Raw genomic sequence first — 20,373 nt, forward strand, 5'->3', positions numbered from 1 at the left:
GATTTATTTGTTAGGAAAATAGAAGTGTGAGGTTCTTTGTCTTGTTTTCTGACCCACTAGGTTGTATCAGAGCCATATTTGCAGGCTTTTCTCCACAACCATAAAGGGTAGAAACTTTTTTGTGGGAGGAGCTGAAGCACTGACCAAAGAAAAAATAGGGACAGCACTACTATTTGGTCTCATGAAAAGCCACGCTTGGTAACCCGGCTGCAAGGCCTCAGCTTGTGCCCAACTTGGGGTTACCTTGGGTATCAGTGGGTCAGTAGAAAATATTGAAAAGCAAATGCTATCTGTTAGGCAGCTAAGGACCTTCCCCTCTGATACAGAACTAACATCCATTATTTGTGCCACCACTGCAGTGGTTTGATTCAGGCAGACAATCGTGTACCATGCAATACCTTCAGTCCAAGCAGAACACAGCTCTGCTTTTGCCCAGATTTGCCTCCTGAAGCACATTGTGTCTGTGGTCTTCAGTCTTCATTGGCACCCACTTAATTCCTGGCTGTAGACTAAGGTTTTGATGTTCTTTCTTAGTCCTTCTCTCATCTAAGTCTTTTCACACTTTCTAGTTGATGCCAACTGTATGGTAAGCGGAAGGTACTTGACTTTAAACGTCTACAAACCGGAGCGTTCTTGGTCAGATGCTGCTTGTGCTGGGACGTTGTTCTGGCATAGGCTGAAATTAATTGTGGTTATAGTTATTGTTATTTTGGAGAACAACATACGTTCCCCAAGACTAAGGGCTTTTGTTACTACTGTTCAAGTCTCTTGACTAGTGCTCGTAGAGGACTAAAGGAAGCTGAGAGTGCCAAATCTGACATACCTGTATGCATATATGATCTTGACATATCTAATAGTCTATTTGTGGGGTTTCTCATCAAGAGAAGCATTTAATTTGTACCAGAACAGAGCCAAGGGAGCCTGGTGCAAGCTAACAAATATTTGGTCTAGACAATGAAGTGCCAGTCCAGTGTGAAGGAGGTAAACCATCAACTTGACCTGACCTTGACTTCTATTAGTGTTTATGGTTCTGACTAGGGATGTATTTATTGAACCAGGCTTCTTTGGGGCTAGTGTAGCTTTTAGAAAGCCTACTGAGGTCTGTAGCTAATACAGCTTCAATCTTCACTGTGCATTTTTGAATTGTACAAATGCCTGTTGATTAGCCTAGATAGATGTTATCGCATCCATATGTATTGGAGCGTAACTTCTCTCATGAGGCCTTTTAGATAAGATTGCCTAAGCCAACCATAAATAGTGCATTACAGGATTACATTATTACATAATAAGTTAGTGCAGAGGTTTAGAAGTGAAATCTCTGGGTCTCATTCAAGTTCTGTCCCCAGGACTTTATAAACACCAGTGGGTGAGTTACCGACATTGCACTTGCTGTATTTTGCCATCCATAAAAAAATGCCTTTTGCTTCCTTCCCCTTCCAAAATGTAGTAGACTTTTTCACTGCGAGGAGAGAACCCACACAAGTTTGTCCTAAAATTACATGAATGTAACATGCATTACAGTTTCTTCTCACTTAACAGACTCTGTAAGTGTGTGGAAGCAGTATTTCATTAGTAAGAGGGAATCCTCTGGGTCATTGGCAGCCACTTTCTGCATGGAAAGCCCAACATCTGCTGCTTGGCTTGAGGTCCGGGTCTAACTACCACTATTTGGAAAAAAAAAGAAGCGTAAAGCACAATGATTCTTATAAACCAAATTTTTGAAGCACGTGGTGAATTTTTGCATGCAAATCTTAAACTCCTGAGGACTGGGGTTGGGAAATAGGTTGTCTGAAGTGGAGAGATTGGCTTGCAGCATGGAATCATTTTTTCTGAGTCAAAAGGAGTTTGCTTAGATTTTTTTCTCTCTGGCTCAATCCATAGGAAATAATCCAATTTAAGAGGGACATCTCTTGTATTCAGGTTCAAGGATTTAAAGACCTGTTTCAGAATATAGAGAGTTTCCACATAAGTATGATTAGAAGTAGGGGGAAAAACATATGAATTGCACTCTGAAGTAAATTACTAGTGTCTGCATTTTGCAAATGGAGAGACTGAAGTAAGAGTTCAAGGTTTAACACTTTCAGAAGTGGCTTCTAATTGTGTATGTCTTATACTGGCTACCAGTGCTAGACACCAGGGTCAACACAGGTATCTGAAAGCTTCAGATAGATGCGTAGAGAACAGTAGCCTCAGAGCTGAGAATCCCTTCCTCTAAGTCCTGTGCATGCTTAGTTCCTGGGTCTTGGCTGTCTCTTGCCAGAAAATGTCTCAGCTGTGTAGCGAAGAATTTAGGGACTGTTCAGTGCAGGAAGTGATTCATCTGCAAGTAAAGATACTTCACCCTATAGGCAGACAAGCAAAGGTACCTTTGACAATCTTTGTTAGGGCTGAAATATCCCAACTCCCAAATTACTTTAGTCCATCTTAAAATGAATAGGTTTGAGGTCAAGAATTCAAAAAAGCCTGAAGACTACTTCTGGATGACTGGATTTGTTCTACAGCATGAACAAAATAGATGTTGTAACTGAAAAGTTGCAACTATTCTCTCTGCACCTTTCTTATATTTGTTGAAATATCAACTTTTGAATATGGTAATGTTACCATTGAAAAAAAAAAAAGATGTATTTTGTTGGACATATTTCATTTTTATGGTAATTTGGCCTTATACATAACTCAATCTCTCCAGGTTATAGAAGATTTAAAAATGTTTACAGGAGGGATTGAGTAAAAATGTAGCATGCTGGTGGACCAGCACTTTAACTGGTGCAAGGAAAAGCCAGTAATGGTATAACAAATAATGCCAGCTGAACATCTGGCCTAAAATACAACATATATTCAGGTTAACAGAGGAGTCACTGAGGCAGAGAAATGAATACAAGTCAAATATTCTGTGCTTACTGCATCTTTCCTTAAGAAAAGTACGTGTATGTTTATATCACAGACACAAGTATATTGTTTCATTAGAGATTCCAGCTAAATGAGTTCTTTAAAGACCAGTCTCTCTACTTTCAGACTGGGCAGCACTGGTTTGTGTTAAGCAAGTATCCTGGTGGCATTAGCATTTACTTTCTTTCCTCACATGGACTGTACGGTCAGTCATGGGCACACAAATATTTCATAATCTCTAAGAGAAGAGATGATACTTTTACTCTTTGTGGTTATATGGACATTCACAAGACCACTTGTCATGAGGAAGGAGATAGACATTTTGTTTAAGAAATAAGACAGACATTTTTTACCTATGTCACAAAACCAATTGTAGCATCATGGGAGAAGCCTTCAACAACACTGAATTTAATGGTTTGGGGTTCTCATTAGACCTTTAAAAATTGGTATTAAGTATTTACACATTTCCAAGCAATGCAATAGGGCTAGATTGAGGGTGCTTTTGGTTTTGTTTGTTTGTTTGTTTTAAAGAAAAAAAGTAGTTTGAGTTCCTTACTTGAAAACTTTTTTTGGAGTGAGAAGTACAGTTTTTGTTGTGACTATGTGAGGTGCATGGCAGAGCGGTAGGTTAGATACTTCCCACATCTCTCATCCCAGTGCTGACAGCTGCTTTGTGAACAAAATAAAATTTAAAAGGGATAATTAAGCAAACCCTTTTATTATTATTATTATTATTATTTCTAACCTTTTTAAAGTCATACTGCATCTGGAAAAATGATCCACTCCCAGTGGCATTAACTTGTAAATTAATGGTGAATATTTTCAATTGCACATGGATGATTTAGGTTTCACAGTGGTAAGTCACTTTCGAAAATTAGACATAAGCACTTTATATCATTGATACACAGCCTAGACTTCACTACTCAACTGTTCTTTTACTGTCATACTAACATAATTCTTGTAGTGCATACTCTTTTTCGGTTGCTGAAATAACTTTATTTCTCTTATATCAAAGCAGTCTCCTTGTAAAAAAAAACAAAACAAAACAAAAAAAACCAACAAAACAAACTTCACAGCACACTAGAGCACCCATCCTAATGTGGCATTAAGATCAATATATTGGTTTGAGAAAGGAGAGAGAAGGAATACAATTTGCTTGACGGACATAAGTAGACAAGTGCAAAATCAGCACGTATACCAAAACTTAATCACTTTAGTGTCTTGGAAATTGTTACCCAGTATCACCTTTGGCAGGAGTACAGCATTGCAAAGCTTTCTAGGGACAGAATCGTCATCCTTTTGTGTCTGTTGATTACTATTCTATCAGCATTTGATGTTATTAAATATTTTAAAACTTGTTTTAAACGTTTTGTGCTTGAGGAGGGCAAAAAGAAGTGTCCAATTTGGCAATGAAGACGCATGACCCAATTAAAGAAGAAAATCACTTCTGACTATTGGAAAGGGCAATCAGCTACTCCTACACATGCTAACTCACACCGATTTAACTTATTAAAGTCCATTTCTATCACCTTTATTCATGCTGCTCAATTATACCACCTCGTACATTCTGTTTATCCTCTTTATGTTGTACTCTGTCTTCATGTACATACTTTGCTGCCACTAGTTATTGTCTATCTGATATTTGCCAAACTTAATTTATAAGCTCTTCTAAATAACTTGAAAGCCATATAATTTGAGTAGATGTTGTGCTCCATACTCGTATTTTCAATGAGATCCTCTGCTGACCACCCAGATTTATGTGGGCAGAAGATCATGATATCCTTGCCAAAGCTAGAAATGAAACTTGACTCTTCCACTACAACAGGGTTTTTTATTATTTTTTTTTAAATTATTTTCTTTAAATGAACCACAAAAAGCTATACCTGTGATGTGTTCAAGCTTCACTGGAGTCTCCTAGTAGGAGACAGTTACTCAAAGGCAGTGTAGTAGGTCTCTAGCACCAGTACTTACATGGTCTACTGGAGATGCAATAATTATGTAACTGGGAAACAGAGGGTTTCAGCAAAAGAACCTAAGTCAGACCCTCCTCATGATAGTGCAATGTCTTTCTGTCAGTGAAACAACAGCGTGTAACTGGCTGAGTGTATTTTTTTAGTTAAAATTAAATAAGGCTAGAATTTTCATGCATGAATGTCTGGAGATGACTACCTTTACATGTATTTAGATAACTAACTAGAGCAACTAATTTTTCGGAATGATGCTGCTGTTGATGTCCATGATTGCTCTGAGTTTGTGTGAAAACTGGGCACCTTCAGACAAGGTGAATGAAAAATTTAGACATTTTTAGATTTTGGTCTGCCTCAGTACAATTAGTCCTCATTTCCCCTGAAAAGTTCTTCTCTATTAACATTTACAGTGCTTTCTCAGTCCCAGCAACGTTCTCTACCCCTTATGCATTGCAGTGTTTTCTCATTAGCACAGTCTTTTTCCATCTTTATCCCAATCTCTCTGGCATTAATCAGATTGTTTCTTTGGACTTTGTAGTGTGTATGAAAGTATCCTGTCTTTTCTTGCAATGTCCTGGTAGACCTGAGCCATTCAGATGTGTATGTGTGATGCCACATTCACCATATACAGCAATTAAGATGAGAAGTAAAAAAGCTCCTGGGGCTCTATGAGAAGAGTAACACGAGAGGAAAGTTTTTGCCCATTTGAGAGATGCTGGATTGGCTAAGTCATCCAGCTAGGTTTGTTGTTAATTTGCCATATTGTTGCATGTAGGTGAAGCAAGGAAGTGCCAGGGGTCATAGGACTGTTGTTGTTTTTTTTTTTTGTTTGTGGGGGACGCTGACTAAGTACATTGTACATAAATTATGGTCAGTTTGGGGGGAGAAGTAAGAGAAAAAGGCTTTCAAATGCTTACAAGGTGTTTAAGCTATAGTCCACATTTTCCAATGGAGATTGTTCTTAACTTTAAGACTGGCAACATTTCTTTTATTTCTCCCCTTTTTTAAGGAATGTGATATAATCTAATAATTACAAATTGTAGAGGAATTCTGTCTTTATGATCTCATAATTCAGAGATACCCCCCCACTGAAAGAAAAATACTAGGGGACTTTTACAGCAAAATATAGAGTAACTTACAGAGTTTAAGACAGTGGGGTAAGGTGAGACTCACCACGGTAGTCCTCCTAACGTACGACTAAGCAAATCCTCTATCTCATGTTTGATTCTGAATTTGCTCTTGAATGATTTATAAAACATGGGGGTTTGATGCTTGTTGCCTATCAGAAGGCCTCTTAGTGTTGTGAACTAGAAAATAATACTATACCAAAGACTTAGTATTCAACTACGCTGGATTTGGAGGTAGCGTACCTAACCAGTGGGGACCAGGCGCAGCATTTTCTCTCTTGTGTAATCCTTGTAAAGCTGAATTTGCCTGGAGGCCGAGTTGAACTCAGGTGTAATTGAAGCATCCTCAAAGCCACTCTACCCAGTGCGTGGAGAAGGCTAGGCCAGTAAATAAGGATCAAGCACCATGCAGAGAGCCCAGTTCCTGACGCAGACATGCCGCTCCTGAAACCTTACGTTCTGCCTGTACTGTATAAAGCAGAGAGGATGAAATGGCAATTCTTAACTACCCTCAAATGCCTCCTCACAGGGGAAATTCACTAGACTCGCTTGTAGCATCATGTCAATTTGGGTGTGCCAAACCACTTTACTGGAAGGTGAGGATGGGACCTAGAGCAACTCTACGTGTTGTTAGTTCTTTCTGTATCTCAGTGTGTAGTGGCAGCATTCGTCTTATTCCATCCCTGGCACCTGACTGTCTGGCCTGTGGTTGCCCTCATGTTTGGGCTTGCAATGCCCTTCCCAGCCACTGAGACAACGCAGATCAATCTATTGCAACGATTCTATTTTGCAGCTGTTGAAATAAACACACCCAATGCAGTTGTTTGGCTTGCATTTGGGATTTATTTTTTAGTGCACAATTGAAATTTTCAACTGTAATTTCTCATTGTTTTCTGCACAGCCCAAGAAAATTAACACCACTTTATATATTTGAGCAAATAATGTAATTGAGGTAATAAACAGAGAATTCAAGAACTCCAAAATCACATCTCTTTTGAGAACCACGCATTTTTGGAATATGGCAAAGAAACGTGAGCCGTTGCCTGTTTCTATATGTTAAATAGCACCTATTGAGTCTTAAGTTTTAAGCAAATACTAATTGACAGTTAGGAAGACAATTTTTTTTTCAAAACGTGTATGCTTCTGGCCAAGTATAGTTGACAGTCATCTGTTTTGCACGTGGTTTGCATTTATACAGTCGCTGGTGGAGCTTGGGGCTTAAATTTACCCTCCTGTTGCATGTGAGGTTATGGCCTAAACAGCACACCAGTGGAGAATTCTGGCTTACCATCAATGTGAGGAGTTAAGAGAAGTGGCCTGATCAAAGCTCCCAAAGTGTGAAAGCTTTGTGTGTAGGTTCAAAAGAGTAGAGTAAGCTGAAGGAGACAATATACTTGGCAGCTTACTGCCACCAAACCTATCTGATAAAGGTCATTGACAACAGAAGGAATAACTGAAAATGCATTTGGGCAAAATTCGGCTTCCAAATCTTAATTTTGCCTTAAACTTTGTTGTTGTTGCATTTAATAATGTCAGCTTTTGGCAAGTCCAGATCCTTTCTTTTCTCTTGGGCTCTAAAAGCTGTAGGAAACGTGCCCTCAAGCAGATTTCTTACGTTCTCCTTCATTCTTGAACAAGACTTCTCAACCATCTGTACCAACTCTCCAGCACATACAGCACCGTGTGAGGACAAGTTGCACCACCTTTCCCATGTCATTGCCTAGCTGTTTTTAATCTCAAGTGGCCAATTTGTTTTGCTTTCGTTACAAATGGGAAGGGAGTGGAGAAAAAAAGGAGAGAACAGTCTGAACCAAATGTCCTCATTAAGCTTATTTCTTCATAGTTAACTTAGAACTCTACACATGCTTGCAAGTCCTTGATTTACTTAGGTCACTGTTACTCAAGGGAGTAATTTGATTCCAGTGTAGCATCTCCCATAGGTAAAGATCATTCCCATGAGTAGGGCTTACACAATCAGGACCTAAAGCTAGTTTCCTTGGGTGGTACAACCTGCAGAATGATATAATTTATGACAGAGGAGGTTAATTCGGTGTGGCAAAAAGGGGGTTGTCTTGTTAAAGAAGATTACTCAGAGGCACAGACGACTTGTTGTAATAAAGATTTCTCTCATATTTAAGGAATGCCAATGAAAACAGGGAAATATTTATTATTTGATCTTGGCTATGTAGCTCTTTTAAAAATAGCAGTAACTACAAATGTACCAAATAACTGTGTCAGCCTTTATCCTACCAATTACTGTGCCTGCTGGCATGATTATTCAACGTGTCTTCACAACAGAACAAAACAAAAAATCCCAATACCATAATGTGGGACCACATCAGGGTGTAGACAGTCCCTTCCAAATGAAGAAAATAAAACCCACGCTGACATGAAAGAGCAGACATGAAGACAGTCAAAAAACCTTAGCTTGGCTTAGTAAGACGTTTTTCAGAAGTGCTCTGGATGCATCAGACTTTCTTTCTAGCACCTTTTTTTCATTCTTCAAGCAATGCCCAGAGTTCTCATTCAGAATGGGCATAGGGCATGGCTCTCAGAGAGAGACCATGCCATCAAGATGCTTGTCCTAAAGCATCTGAAAATCTAAGAATGCCATCTGCTGTCTCCTAAGAACAGTTTGCGTTGTTTAGTTATGCTTTTGTCTGGACCATAAAGGAGCAGAAGTATACATACAGATTGTAGCTAACTGGTATCAGCAGGAGTGTGTTGGGTTCCCAGTTGCTCACTTGTAATTACTGGCTGTTGCTGTCTCCATGACGGGCGAGAGAAGATATTGCTGTTCCAGATCAAAATAGTAAGGATATGATCTACTCTGTTTTCTTCTTACATTGTCTCCTAGATGACATGTTTACTGCATCGGATGTTGTCCCAAGATTACTTCAAATGTAATTTCATAGTATAATTCCAATTGGCTAAATTTTGTGTTGCTTATTAATTTAAGAACTTGTAAGGAATGATTTGAAGTTCTTTGTTCATTTTCTCTAAAGTAAGTCTATTAATTTGTTACTGGACTGTTGGGATTTTTTAACATGCCTGAAGCTTTCTTATCCTCTCTTGAAGAGGTGACTAACACGCTGGGTAGCATTTGTCATGGAAGTGGGACACAAGAGAGTTTGTAGAAGAGTGTTTTGCCCAGGATACAAGGCGGTGCATAGATGCTCTGTGATTCTGGCATCATTTCAATTAATTCTGTTTGTCCTGGCCTTCCAAAAGCATTGTTAGATGCCTGTGGCCATTGTTGTGATTTTTACAAAGCATTATCAAAATATAAGCAAAGCACAGAGCAGTAGACCAGTCAGATAGTTCTCTCCACCAGTAAATACATTTTAAGTCTCCTGTTTAGCCTCCAAATGATTTTTTTAGTGGTGATCTGAATTTGCAATAATATTGCATGTTGTGCAAGTGCTATAGGAGGAAAAAAACCAAAGCACGCTGAATTGCGAGGAGGCAAATCTGATGAAATATATTTAAAAATTTCAGTGGCTACATAAATCTATTGGAGACCGTCCATCTTCTCTTTAATCTAGCTTCTCTAAAATCAGCTGCTGTCCTTCTGAGTTACATCTGCTTGGTATTACTGTGCTAGTTGAGAACACAGGAATATTGGCTGGTATGAATAACACTTTTCTATGCTTAAGATGTTCACTGATGGAACAATTAATTTTTTGTTCTGATCATGGGGAAGTATTGACCAAAGGCAAACTACAGCCCACCTAACCTGCCCAGTCTCTTAACATTTTATCAAAGTTTTCTTTCTGCCAGGGAAAAGGGAAGGAGATCAGACATCTTTCTTAATCTCCCTTTTTCCCAGAGGCAAATCCAATTTCTGTTTAACACATGTAGCAATAACCTATCCCATATGTGTTTTGCCCTTTGTTGCAACTATTTTTTCTGAGTTGTCTGAATAGCTATGCCTCTTATTTTTTCAGTTTTAGATTATCTTCTCCTGGTTTGCCCTGCCACATCAATCACAATTCAGAAAACATCTGCCAGCCCTCTGCAAAAAATCTTTTTTTTCAGCTTCAATAATGCTAAAGCTGCTCAACATTTTTACATCAGAAGCACTTTTGACAGAAAGTAGCTCATGGAATAAAAGAAAAAGAAGAAATTATAAAAATTCTATTTATGTCACTTTTTGCATAAGGCTTACCAAATTTTGGTTTCTTTAGGAGTGGCAATATCTATAGAAATTCAATATCATTATCAGATTACAAAACCTCGTCTCTAAATTTTCTTCAAGCATCTCATCTTTCAATCAGACACCATTCGTGTAGAGGGCTCCTCTTTTTGAAGGCAGTAGTACACAGCTGGTGTGAGAACTGGAACATACCTATATATCGTAGGAGTATAATCTGTTGGTTTGTTTTCTTTTATATTACTGTTAACGTATTAAACTAAGAGACTGGCTGGCATTTCTGTCTGGTTTTGCATTGTCTGTTGGGTTTAGTGATTTTTCTTCTGCAATAACTGTTGTTCGGCATGTTCTCCAATTGGTGTTTTCTCATAGGTTGTTGCTGTACATTGGTTTTTAGTACGTATCGGAAGTTACCAAAAGATAAAGTTCCTTTTAATCAAGTTTGATGTCCCGGTCAGAAATAAAACCAATATGTCCGTGTATCCATACACACAGGCTTTCCAAAGGCCTGTTTTAAAGCTAACAGTTCTGCTATTTAGTATAAACAGCACCCAATGAAAGACTTCAGGGTTGAGTCTCACCCTTGCCCTCCCAGTATGGATGAAAATTTAAATTCAAGCTTTAGCCCATCTTTTGCTTCTCACATTCCAGTGTTGAGATCGTTATTTCACTTAAAATCTTTACTTTGGAGGGGGCCAAATTCCACTTGGATTTATTTATATCTGTAAAGACTTTAATTTAGCTGTTCGGTTTGCAGCAGGAGAGTGTTATGATTCCTTCTTGACAGCTTATTATATGTAAGAGGAAACTCAGAATAAATAAACGTTTAGTTCCAATGCATTCCAGCAATACATACACAGTCTGTACAAAAATCTTTTTAATTGTGCAAGTTGTAAAGAAAGCTACAAAGAAAGTTACAAAGAAAGTAAATATCAATAAAAATCCATTCTTTCATCTGACAAATACATCTTTGCAAAAACTGCAACTATTAATTTTTCCGTCCAAACATACTGGAGCTACCTTGTGAGCTAAAGGAGGTTTTGCTTGTTATATCAGAAGGCATTTTTTCCCCTAAAGCTATTTTATTATCTGATGCGTGCAAGCAGAGTTTTAAGTCTAATCAGATTCACAAAAATCGAAAGCAACAGTCTTATTGGTGTGGAAAAGAAAAAAAGCTGGAGTTTTAGGTATTCGGAGATGGGACTGATTAACAACTGAATAGATGAGTCCCTAAATCCAAACTCTTTTCTTAAAACTAAGAGGCAAAGTTGTTCAGATGTGTCTGGTCAGGTCTTTTCAAGGATTTTGGCATTGTACCATGCATTTTCATTAACAACATTTTTAATAGTTTAAAAGAGAAAACAAATCCCACGTGTGTATCAAGACAGTAACACAGCAGTGATCACACATGGTCTAGTTTGCATAAAATCTTACATTACCCAATCAAATAACTTTCTATTTTGAGTTCTCAAAATAGTCCTGAAAACCGTACATGACAGTGATTTTGAAAATGTCATGCTATGTCTCTCCAGAACCTAGTCCCAGCTATGCCCATTAAGCACTAACCAAAGTTAAGAGGTGGAGTGAGTTTTCTTCTCCAGGGCTACATAGCCTGTGTTTGTCATATACGATTCTGCACTTCTACATAGATTATTATTATTATTATAGAATGGTTTAGGTTGGAAGGGACCTTAAAGATCATCTAGTTCCAACCCCCCTAACATGGGCAGGGACACCTCCCACTAGACCAGGTTGCCCAAAGCCCCATCCAGCCTGGCCTTGAACGCTTCCAGGGATGTTATTAGGGATATTATAAAGGTCAGTGTCGTATTTTATTTTTAAAGCTTATATTTTTAAATCAAATACATTTATGCTCTTAACAATATAACAGCAAACCTGCCCCCTACATTCTAACAACCTCCTGATTTCTTCTTCTATCTTCCCCCAAAGCTCCCCAGCAGCTTACTCATGAGCGGTACCTAGTACCACCAGATGTCCCAAATATAAAGAGCGTTTTCAATGTTTTTATGTAGATAGCTATCTAAAGAAAAAGTTTTAGGGTTTATCCAGTATTTTGTTGCACTTTTTCTGTCATGAGAATGTCAAACTTAGTACAGCTCATGGTATGCCTGATATGATAGGCTTGGAGTGTTTAACCTGCAAGAAGATCAATTTTTGTCATCAATGTATTTTTCTCCAAGTACTACAAGACTGTAATATTATCATCCCTGGATGCACTTTTGCATTTGCGGGATCCCTGTTAACATTTATAACCTTGCTAGCTTTTACCTTTTCTAAACCTGTTCACAGGTGATAAGTTAGAGCACCAGGAGAAGGAGCTCAGACAAAAGACTTTTATTTGTAAGTCAGAAAGGATTATTTAATGATGGACAAAATGGGCTGATGTCCACTTACCTGGGGAGCTATGAGAGTACAGTTAAAAAGAACACTGCTCGTGACCCTGAGATTTTGGCAACTTGACAAAGTTATTTGTAACCCAACAGTCGTTAGTCCTCCACTTAAATGCCAGTACACTCACAATTGAAGGCCAAGTGCTTTGCACCCATTTCTGTTACCATGATGCTTTAGTACTTACAGGTGTCCATAGGTCCTTGTTTCAAAAACTACATCCTTAGGACACAGTAATGTGTGCTGTCATTCCTCAGAGCTGTGTACAAACAGCATTTGGCATTCTGAAACTCTTTCATCATTATCTCACTTCAGAGGTTACTTAACTATGGGTTTGGGAAGGGTGTATGTTCACTTGACCAGACTAAAGACAGTACAGAATTTTGACGCATTCCTATACAAGTTTTCTTACTGAATCCAGTGGGACAGGACTAGACCAAAATTTGTTCCTGTACTGGAGCTTGAAAGACTGTTCTCTGTCACAGCTGTGTTTGAGCAAAAATAAATTTTAAAAAGTGGAAGTGTGGTGGATCATTTCGCTGAGAATTGGTGCAGTCACCTTGCCAAACTGTCTTTGGTTTTGCATAGCTCTGTAGGGAGAGGGGGCGAATAAAAGTTCTTCCTATTTATGATCATTTGCAGTGATTAAGTACAGATAAAACCTTTACAATAAGCCCAAGAACAGTTTTCTCAGAGAGTCCATGTTTGTCCTGTCAGCAGAAAATCAAAGCTATTTCCTGGAAAAGGGTGACAGCTGATCCTTGCTGGCCTAGGAGCTGCCAGGGCTCCTCCATGCCCTTTACCTGCTTTACTTTCAACCCATCTTCAGGAATCCCTATCTGGCAGTGAATACTTGATCTCATTCTCCCCCTCTCAGCATAAGGCTACTTTACAGCGCACTGTGGTCCCTGTTCAAAACAGCCTCAAAGTTAACTTACTGAACTTCTGAACTTCACTTATGTTATTGCTCAAAAGGGTCTGTTTTTTTTCTGTAATGTGCAATATTCAGTAGTCAGTCAGTTGCCTCTTTGCTCTTCATGCTCCTTCTTTGTATGCAGGTAGCTGCATGGGAGGGACACTACAGCTTTTTTTTTTTTTTTTTTTTTTTTTTTTTTTTTTTTTTACATTGAAAGTCTGTAAATCCTGCCTGGACCTCATCCTCAGCTGAACTGAGCTGAGATCAAATAGCTGGTGAATAAAGTTAAGTTTGTAGGAGCTACCTAACGTGTTGGGACTGGAAAAATAAGTAAGGTCTTCTAATCAGCAAGCAACTTTATAAGAAAGTGAATACTTATGTACTTTGAACAAAAAGGTATTAAATAAGGCATAGTGATGATGAAATGTTAGAGTTTTTGATTCTTGGAGAAGCAAGGAGAGGGGTCAGCAGAACTGCCATCTTAGACTTCCAGAGGGTGGACTTTGGTCTTTTCAGGAGCCTGGTTGACAGAGTCCCTTGGGAGGCAGTCCTGAAGGGCAAAGGAGTCCAGGAAGGCTGGATGTTCTTCAACAAGAAAGTATTAAAGGCGTAGGAGCAGGCCATCCCCATGTGATGTAAAACAAGCCATTGGGGAAAAAGACCAGCCCAGGTGAACAGAGAGCTATGGTTGGAACTCAGGGGAAAAAAAGGAGAATTTATGGCCTTTGGAAGAAGGGGCAGGCCACTCAAGAGGACTACAAAGATGTTGTGAGGCTATGTAGGGAGAAAATTAGAAGGGCCAAAGCTCAACTAGAACTTAACCTTGCTTCTGATGTTAAGGACAATTAAAAAAAAGTTTTTATCAATACATTAGCAATAAAAGGAGGACTAAGGATAATCTCCATCCTTCAGTAGAGGGGGGCAGCAATGTGGTGACCAAGGATGAGGAAAAGGCTGAGGTGCTTTAATGCCTTCTTTGCCTCAGTCTTTAACAGTTGTTCCCTGAGTACTCAGCCCCCTGAGCTAGTGGATAGGGGCAGGGAGCACAATGAAGTCCCTGTAATCCAGCGGGAAACGGTGAGTGACCTGCTACGGCACTTAGACGTACACAAGTCTATGGGGCTGGATGAGATCCGCGTGAGGGTACTGAGGTAGCTGGCAGAAGTGCTTGCCAAGCCACTTTCCATAATTGATGAGCAGTCCTGGTTAACTGGGAAGGTCCCAGGTGACCAGAGGTTAGACAGGTAGACGTGGTGCTTAGAGTCATGATTTAGTAGTGGTTTTGGCAGTGTTAGGTTGATGGTTGGGCTCGATGATCTTAAAGGTCCCGTCCAACCTAGACAATTCTATGATTCTAAGGTTAAAGCGCTCCCACCAGAGGGGAGAGAGTTGATTCTATCAGTGGTAGTACAGGTTTCTTCCAGCAGAGAGCCCAAGAGCCTAAGGCGGTGTGTACATTTATCCAACCATCCTCCTCAGGCACCCAAAAGCTGGGGCTACGTGGCCACCATACTGAGGGCAAGCTGTATTGTTTGGCTGTCTAAGTTAGGTCAATCTGTCAAGCAGAGGATACTGAAGATGGATTGCTTCACAAGAGAAAAGGATCCAGAAGGAAGAGCTGGGGTTTGTTGTGGCTTTTGTTTTTGTTCCGTTGTTCCTTTCTAGCCTCAAATGATGAGGCAAGGGCAGTATTGCAAGACTTTACAAATATAAAACAATTGTGTTTGCATACACATGCCTATTTGTATGAATCTCCTTGTGTGTGTGTATGTGCGTACTTCAGTTTCAAAAGTCAATGAAAACATGGTCTGAAAACAGAGGAATGAAAACATTGGGAGCAGATGCCAAAGCTTTCTTTTTCTACTCCTTCCAGCACATGGTTTTGAATTGTACGTTCTTATATCTTTAAATGGAATTACCTACTCCAAAATAGTCACTGTTCAACTTGAAAAGTCTCTTTCCTAGTTTTTCTTTCTTTTCGCTTCAGCTAGTTTTCTGTCCTGTGTCGTGTCTTTCCTTCCTATTCCAGGACCTTCTCCATTATTCTTGAAATAGAAATGACATCTGCAGCCCCAAGAACGCTGCACTACGCCCACAGAATTTGCTTTATCTAGCAATCTGCCACTAATATTTTGAGACTCCAGCAAGACAGTAAAGGACTACCTCCCCAAATTGTTACTGCTGTCCTTAACTGAACTGTGTCATGTGAGTTTTCTTTGCAACACTGGTGAAGAAAGTCCTCAGTGTTTTCCCTCACAAATCATTGCAGATGTACTTATCTAAGATATCTTACCATGACTATGGACTATTTTGTGATAAAAAAGTCTGTTTTTTTCCAGGCTTCCTTTAAAATTGGTATAAAACCTTTCATATTTATGAATAATTAATGTTTTTCCATTTTCTTAGCCAATGCCTCTGTTTATTAAATGATAAACATCCACCTGGGGGAATATTACTGGTTATATTGCTCGTGCGTTGGAAACAGAGATAACTGTAGTGGCAGTCTCTTAGTTTATCATCAGAAATAACTGTGATCTGTGGGTAGGCCTAGCTCGTGGCTGGGGATGGTACATAAACTCTACCACTTAAGAGTGGTTCCCAAAAGTGAGCTGACTCAGGCACTGTGCTGAGTCACAAATCCTCCCCTGCTTCCTCCTTGCTCGCAGAAAGTAGTAGTTTTCTTCTGTACTGTATTAGCAGAAAAATAATTGCCTCCCACATCCTTGGCACTGATTTAAGTGTGAAACACTGTGTGCGTGTGTGTGTATGTATCGGGAGGCGGGGGAGGTATGGATGGTATGGATGGAGTTGAACGTCCTCTCCTTTCCCTCTTGTTCCTGCTTGTTCCCGGAAGGTCGTTTGTATGAGGCTCTGCCTGCTCATCATACTCCTGGTTCAGGCTGTACGATGGTGTAGGTGAACTATAGCCCTGCAGAGCCAATGACGGAGTAGACTCGGGATACGCTTTCTCTGAAGATGTGGACTACTAATATGATTAGAACAGGAAGCTACCCTGTCCAGCAAACCAAGTTTGATCCAAAATTGAAGACACGTGAAAACGTGAGACAGAGCTCTGCTTGGAAAGGCCCAAATGTTTTTTCTAAGACCAACCTACCGTTAGTTTCCTTGGATATGTTCCACAGCACAACAATGCCAAGTGCATTTTAGCAGCTGGGTCCAGTGCACGGGTTTTTTTGTGCCATCTTGCTGAGCATTGGTCGAAATCCAAAAAAGCTTGTAAGTACACAATGGGGTATGTAGGTAATCCCATTGCTTTAGGTACAGACACTTACATGCTTAGAGATAAGCACTTTCTTCAATAACTGCCTGAATTGATGAGACAGCAACCAGCCCCTCTCATGATTGTCTTGCCTGAGAGGAAAATACAGCATCATATAATAGCTCTAAAACACCTGCAGCATCCCTAACAGTGTATTTCCCATAGCTTTGGGAAAGATCAATGTTTCTCGCTGTAAGCTCTTTTCCTTCTCCCCCATTCCTACTCTCCAGTTGTGCCCTAAACCTTTGGCTTGACGCAGTCCTTTAGAGGCTGAAAAGGGCTTGACCTGGTATAAAAAGCAATGTTGTTCACGTGTAATAAATATTTAAAATGTTTTATTGGTGTAAATAAATGCTAAATTCTGTGAGCCCAGGGAATGGCATTAACGTGTTTTGCTTACTGAAACATTTATGGAGTCAATGTCAGCCAACCGAATGCAGCCAAAAGGTGGGGTTTTTTTAAGGTAAACTGAAGAGCTTTTAAAATAAATACTAAGAGCTGTTTAAGATCTTCAGTTATTAACAGAAGAAAAGCTCGGGCTGAAAAACTGCAAACAATCCCTTTTGTGGCACTTTCCCTAACCTCTGTGCAGTTATCTCTTTGTCCAGCCTGGAGTAAGTTCCTCAAGGAATGTGCTATGCCTTCACAGAAGTCTGGAGAGTGTCTAGTACATGGAGAGAGCTTCCACGTCTGAATAAGTACATTTAGAATGCCAAATAATTAAAAACCATTTATTTTTCTATTTACTTGCCAGGACATAAGTTCAGGACTCTGCGTTTATAATTGGCCAATGATGGCATTGCCAGCCCTGGTTAAAGCATTGTAAAAACATAGCTTTTCGCTCTACAGTGGGAAGGCAGTTATTGGCATCACCTACTTGAAATCCAGAGGCCAGCTTTTCAGTCTGATCAGGTCACCAGGCATTCTGATTTAATTATGATTATAAGCTGTACAGCACATTGCTAGGAGTGCAAGCCTTACCTCCACAAGGGAGAAAATGCCAAGGGAGATGTGCAACGGTGTATTAGAGGGAGCATCAGGCAAGCGGGAACTGTATTGCCCCTGTGTTGTGAGCACCCATGTTGTGTGATATCTATGCGTTACAGTGTACAAAGATTAAGAGCATGCATGAGGGGTGTCAGAGAAGTCATTTTTTTATAACTTCAACTGTCTTGTCTTCCTCTGCACGGGGGCAAGAGCGTGTAAAATTGCATAGAAGTTCTCGCCAGTGGTTAGAAAAAGCTTTGTGTCTGTATGTAAGGGGATGATTCACCTTGATTTACCCTGATCAGAACTGTATCTGATCATCCACAGACATTGAGCTGCACCTCTCAGATTTCAGAACACAGATCTTTGATGTGTTTCGAAGCATGTGTTTTTTATTAAAAAAAGCGTCTCTGTGTGTTCTACTCACCCATGGTTCTCCCCAATCTTTTAATCCTTTTTATCTGCTCTCCCTGTTCTCCCCCCTTGCTACTACACCAACTTTTCTGTTTGTCCAGGCCTGGTTCCTCATGCCATTCCTTGCAACAGCTATTCACGTCGCAAGTGGCTGCCTGAACTGAGAATGAAGTAACTTACTGGCAGCAACTATATTGCAGCAATAAGCTCGATAACAATGCAGGGAGCTTGGTGATGGGCACACATCCCTGGCCCTTCTACAAGTAGCATTTGTTACATCTTCTGAGAGGACATTTTTAAAGTTGCTGCAAAGTTAGCGATTTTAAACTTCTAGAAACTCTCTAAATACTTTAATGGTAATGTATGGAAGCTTGCTAATTAGTGGAATCATCTGGATTTGAGACCAGGCTGCCCTAATGGGGTGCTAAACAGCACACACATCAATTCATGCTAACAGTATTCAGTAGCTCATCTTTTCTTCAAAGTTGGTTTATCATCCTCAAGAAACTTTTCTCTAATTAAGCTAGCTGAAGCTCCTGTAAATCTTCTGGTGGTGCATGTTCACCTTGACTGTCTAAACACTTTGTCACCTCATGTTTATGGTGCAAGCACCACTTTGTTAACACAAAGGGCATTGGTTTGAGCAGATATTATCTTCTCTGGACATCTGTAGTACACTGAAGCACTTTCATGGTGTGGGTGATAATGAAGCTACATTTAAAATGAGAGAGCTTTTTGTTCGTCATTGTGTCTGTCCTCAGTACCCTCTCAAGAGCGCTGATATATCCTATGATGAATATTAAATGAATTAATAATAAAAATTGAGGGTAAATTACATAAGAGCTGGTATTAGATCTCTTGACCTTGTAATCTTGGCTACATTTTGGATTAACAGGGCTCCCAAAATCACTAAAAATTGAGGCCTTTATTTGCTTTAGTGTAGGTTTATTTGAAGCTACAAATATTTTGATTTGTGAAGTTTGTGGGTTTGTTTTCAGGTTTATAATCATCTTTAGTCTTTTAACTTTCTTGTCTCATCGTAGATTGTTTGGGAGAAGGTGGGACATTTTTAATTTTCTGGTGAATGTACATTACTGACTGCTGTAAAGTATTGGAGTAATGTTGATGTGGACTGCAATTTATTTTCTGTATATATTTAGAATTAGTAGACTGAATGAGGCGAACGCCTAGGGGAAAAAATTGACTGCCTCATGTAATCACAGCAATATTTTTTTTCCCCAGAACATTGCTTATCCAGAGAAAGTACCTAGAGGTAACTGAGTGAGCAGAACATGCCAGTCTTGTATAGGATGAGTTTTGATCCTGTCAGTATTGTACTTCATGTAAAGATTTCTTTGTTAAAGCCAGAACGTTTCATGCTGAATATCACTCCCTTTGGATAGTAACATGAACCATTAACAGATAACTGAACTGACTGCAGACTGAAAAAATGTTCTGACTAAAGGGATGCTAGTAGCCAGCTTTAGATTACTAGCAGGCAGTGAATGATCTTGCTGACCTGGCAGCTGATGCCACCTTTGACTGCTTCTGCTGTGTTCCATCACGGCTGGGGAGCAAACGCAAAGCCTTAGCTGTGAATTGACAAGTGCATTGCCTACGAGTGAAAATGCTTGTCAAGAGATGTGTCATCCTTATTAGAAAGTATTTAAATTAGTAAAAAAAAAAAAAAGGAATAAAAATTAAAATCTAAGATCTTAGATGATAGATTTTAAAAGTTAATCGTTATCACAAACTCTCTTGGCAGATATATAACAGACATTTACAACTCATGAATCACATTTTTCAAAAATCATAGCTAATATCAACTTCTCTGAGGAGACGACAGAATTTGCAGGAGACATTAATGGCTTCTGGCTCTCAGTCATTGCAAAATCATGAGCTCATAATTGTTCTGATCGAGCTGTTTGTAGACTATAGACTTCTAGAGGTCTCTCAATACTCCCGACATTAATAACTTGCCGGTGATAGTGGTCACCATCACTGCCACCAGTGATAATTTTAAGACCTTTGTAAATGCAAATCCTTACTAAAGGCTTATGAGGCTGTCTTTGTTATTCTGGTTTTACAAATGTCGAGAAGGAGACAGCGAGAGGCCCATGAATCTGCAGCTTGAGCCAGCTGCCTCTGAGGGTACAGCTGCTTAGCACTTTAGCAAACTCAGCTACAAGTCACCTTCCCTGGGCCATTCTAGAAATGTTTGTCTCACTCACGAT

At 39.5% G+C, this 20,373-nt stretch overlaps 1 protein-coding gene across 1 annotated transcript in view; it reads left to right on the plus strand.

Moving 5' to 3' along the window:
* Window positions 1-20,373, plus strand: part of CACNA1C (calcium voltage-gated channel subunit alpha1 C) — a gene marked incomplete at its 5' end in the record, with an annotated part of 495,815 nt that overhangs the window by 303,179 nt on the left and 172,263 nt on the right. The gene's annotated exons all lie outside the window — the stretch shown is intronic.

Source organism: Vanellus vanellus (genome assembly GCF_965231255.1).
Source record: "Vanellus vanellus genome assembly, chromosome: 1".
NCBI classification, from domain to species: Eukaryota; Metazoa; Chordata; class Aves; order Charadriiformes; family Charadriidae; genus Vanellus; species Vanellus vanellus.